The 4,072-nt window shown below is 32.1% G+C and overlaps 1 non-coding gene across 1 annotated transcript; it reads left to right on the top strand.

Moving 5' to 3' along the window:
• Positions 1-2,904: 2,904 nt before the first annotated feature.
• On the top strand, positions 2,905-3,068 carry LOC113197988 (U1 spliceosomal RNA). Its single transcript, XR_003302779.1, has one exon. It is a non-coding gene; the product is annotated as a U1 spliceosomal RNA (small nuclear RNA).
• The last annotated feature ends 1,004 nt before the right edge of the window (positions 3,069-4,072 follow it).

Below are 4,072 nucleotides of genomic sequence, written 5' to 3'. Positions count from 1 at the left end.
ACCGAGACAATGTACCTAATAGAAGAAAAAGTATCTCCAAATCTCTACCATGTCAGCTTAGAAATTGACTTCCTTAACATGACCCCTAAAAAAACAAAGAAATAAAATTAAAAAAATCAATAAATGGGATGGAATCAAACTATAAAGCTCTTCACAGCACAAGAAACAAGAATGTAAAGAGAGAGCCTAAAGAATGGAAGAAAAATCTTTAACTTCATGCACCTTATATGGAGCATTAATCTACAGGATATATAAAAAAAAACTTAATACCAAAAAAAAAAAAATAGACACCTCACAGAAGAAGTATGATTGGTCAACAAATCTCTGAAAAATTTTCAACATCTCTAGCAATGAGAGAAATGCAAATGAATACTACACTGAGATATCATCTCACTCTAGTCAGAATGGCAATTATCAAGAATACAAGCAACAATAAATGTTGGCAAGGATGTGGGGGGAAAACATACACTCATGCATTGCTGGTGGGACTATAATTTGAAGTAACCACTATTGAAAGCAGAATGGAGATTCCTCAGAATATTTGAAATGGAATCACCACCATTTGACCCAGTTACCCCACTCCTCATTTTATACCCAAGGGACTTAAATGCATAATACTATAAAGAAGCAGCAATATCCATGTTGATAGCAGCTCAGTTCACAATAGCTAAACTATGGAACCAACCTAGTTGCCTTTCAACAGGTGAGTGGTTAAAGAAATGTGGTACACAATGGAATGTATACACAATGGGATATTACTCAGCCATAAAGAAGAAAGAAATCATGGCCTTTTCTGGTAAATGGATTGAGCTGGAGAATATCATACTAAGGGAAGTAAGCCAATCCCAAAGAACCAAGGGCCAAAAACTTTATCTAATATGTGAATGCTAATTCATATTAAAGGGGGCAAGGAATAATACAGGAACTTTGAATTTGAGAGAGGGGAGTGAATGAGGGAAGGAGTATGGTTGTGAGAAAGAAAGTGGAATTAATTAGACATTATTATTATATGTGCATAAATGATTACATTATTTATAAAATACATCATGTATAATCAGAAAAATGAGAAATTATACTCCATTTATGTATGATATGTCAAAGTGCATTCTGCAGTCATGTATAACAAATTAGAATGAATGAAATATATGAAAAAAATAATCTTGCTATAATGTTGATGGATATTTCAACACAAAGTGTAGGTATGTAAAAGATATATAATAGCCCATCTTTAGGAAGCCATTACAAGGGGAAACTGAAGTTCCACTTCTGGACATTCATTGCCATAAAAACAGCAGAGAAAATAAAATATTTGTTGTGGATATCATATTTATGAAGGACATCTTCACAGGTCACTCCCATAACTATCAAATCAAACATTGCTGATTAGACTCAAGGCTAATGCAATACAGGGGGATCTGCTAATTTGTTCCTTGTGTCTCCTCATGAAACAATTATATTTCTAAACAATTATATTGTCTAAGCACAGTACAAAATCCCCAGGTCAATTATCATAACTAGAACAACCAGTAGCAGAAATGCTTCTAAGTAATTGAGCCAATATCAACATTGCCTGAGGCAACTCACACCTCTTATTGGTTTCAAAATTCATTGTATAATTAACCAGAGTGGGTATACCCCACATATAGTGCTATGTTTACTACACCTTCCTAAAGTATCACAAGGACCTCATACTTGAAATACCAACAAGGAAAGCAAGTCTCTAAAAGCTCTACCACGGTGTGTATTATGTCAAATCATACTAATAAGAACCAAAGGAGCCACAATAAAAATTCACTAAAAAATCCAATTGGAATTAGACCTAACATTATATAACAAACCAACATTTTAGGGTACATTATCAAGAAAAGACTCAATATGAAGAAGACCTAACTTAAAAGTAGAAAATCTATGTATTCCAAGAGATGTGCACAGCTCAAAAATAAAGAAATATGAAAAAGGCAATATGATACCTTCTGAAGTGAATACATCTTTAATAACCAATTTCAAAATATCATAATATGAAATTCCAGAAAAATAATTCAAAAGAATGATTGTAAAAGGTTTATGAATTCAAAAAATTGAATAATTATAATGCTAAATATTTATAAATAAATAGCTGACCTAATTAAGGAATAAACCTCAGAATATGAATGAGTAATTTAACAAAGATCCAGATTTTTAAAAGAACAGAAAAATTTGAAACTATAAAGCTCTACACACGAGATTAAAAACAAAATTGATCAAGTAGAAAAGATAATATCAGGGCTGATGTCTAAGTTGTGTAATTATCACATTCACACAGTAATAAAGAGAAAAGACAAGAACAGCAAGATCTCTGAGATGACATTAAAAGATCAAATTTGTGTATAATAAAAAGAGACAAGTGAGAAGAGCTACAGAATGAAGGCACAGAAAACTTATTCAATAAAGCAGTAACAAAAATCCTTGTCTTATAAATGATATGCAAAATCATTTACAGAGCCTCACATATACATTACCAGAAAAGAATCTCTTCATGACATATTATTAAACTGCCAAAGTAGAGAACAAAAGAAAAATACTAAAACTACAAGAAAAGGGGAAAAAGTTATATTTACATTAAAACCCATCAGAATATCAGAAGATTTCTTAGAAGAGACTTAGAAGGCTAGAGGAGCAAGGAATGAAGTATTTTCAGAAATAAAATAAATGCCAACTTAGATTAATCTATACAACAATTTTATCCTTTACAATCAAAAAAGAAATATGGAATATAATTGAGGAAAACTTCCACATCAAGAGGAAAAAAAATTGCACAAGTAGTAGAGTATGAGAGAACATAGATTTTTCCAGTTTGAACAGAAGACACAGAAATGAGAATAAGGAAAGAATAAAGAATTATTAATATAGAAAACATCAAAACTTATACTTACCTGGCAGGGGAGATACCATGATCAGGAAGGTGGTTTTCCCAGGTTGAGGCTTATCCATTGCACTCTGGATGTGCTGACCCCTGCGATTTCCCCAAATGAGGGAAACTCGACTGCATAATTTGTGCAAGTGGGGGACTGTGTTCGCGCTCTTCCCTGCATTGGAAAAAAAATAATAAAAAAAAAATAAAACATCAAAACTTTAAGATGAATAAAAGGGGAAGAAATAGTCATAGAATATTAAAAAATCACAAGAAAGATTATAAATGACAGGAACCAGTCCATTACTTTCAGTAATACATCTTAATTTAATTTTTTTATTTCTCTAAATAAAGACAATGGCCAGCTAAAAAGACTAAAAACAAAGCTCATCTGGGTGCAGTGACACATACCTATAATCCCAATGACTTGGGAGACTGAGGCAGGAGGATTATATATTCAAGTCCATCTTGGGAAAATTACTGACACAGATCTCAATGATAAGATCATCTCCAAGTTCAATCACAAGTACTGAAAAAAAAAAGAAAAGAAAGAAAGAAATAACAAATAAAGCCCAACAATGTGTTGCCTACAAGAAAATCACATTACTGGCAAAGACTATACAGGCTGAAGAAAAACGGATGGAAAAAAGTTCTTTGAAATTTTTAGCATATGTGCACAGGGCAATAATGTTACTTCAAGCAAATTGAATTGAAAAGCAAGCAAGGAATAGCTATACTTATAACTGAAAAAAAAGACTTAAAACCAAAATCTGTTAAAAGTGACCAAGAATTATCACCAGGTAATCCTTAGGAAACTGGCTTTTTTTTTTTTTTTTTTTTTTTGTGGTGCTGGGGATTGAACCCAGGGCCTTGTGCATGCAAGGCAAGCACTCTACCAACTGAGCTATAGGAAAGGTAGCAGAATACAATAGTCACTAGTATGGCAATATGTAAAAACGTGGATGTGTAACCAATGAGATTCTGCAATCTGTATATGGGGTAAAAATGGGAGTTCATAACCCACTTGAATCAAATGTATGAAATATGATATGTCAAGAGCTTTGTAATGTTTTGAACAACCAATAATAATAATAAAAAAAGAAGTGACAAAGAAAGCCACTAAATATTACTAAGAGGAGCAATTATTATAAATTTATATAACTTCAAATTAAAATTTTGAAA

The sequence above is a fragment of the Urocitellus parryii genome, chromosome X (assembly GCF_045843805.1).
Source record: "Urocitellus parryii isolate mUroPar1 chromosome X, mUroPar1.hap1, whole genome shotgun sequence".
In the NCBI taxonomy this organism is placed as follows: domain Eukaryota; kingdom Metazoa; phylum Chordata; class Mammalia; order Rodentia; family Sciuridae; genus Urocitellus; species Urocitellus parryii.
This window is presented reverse-complemented; position numbering and strand designations above follow the sequence as displayed.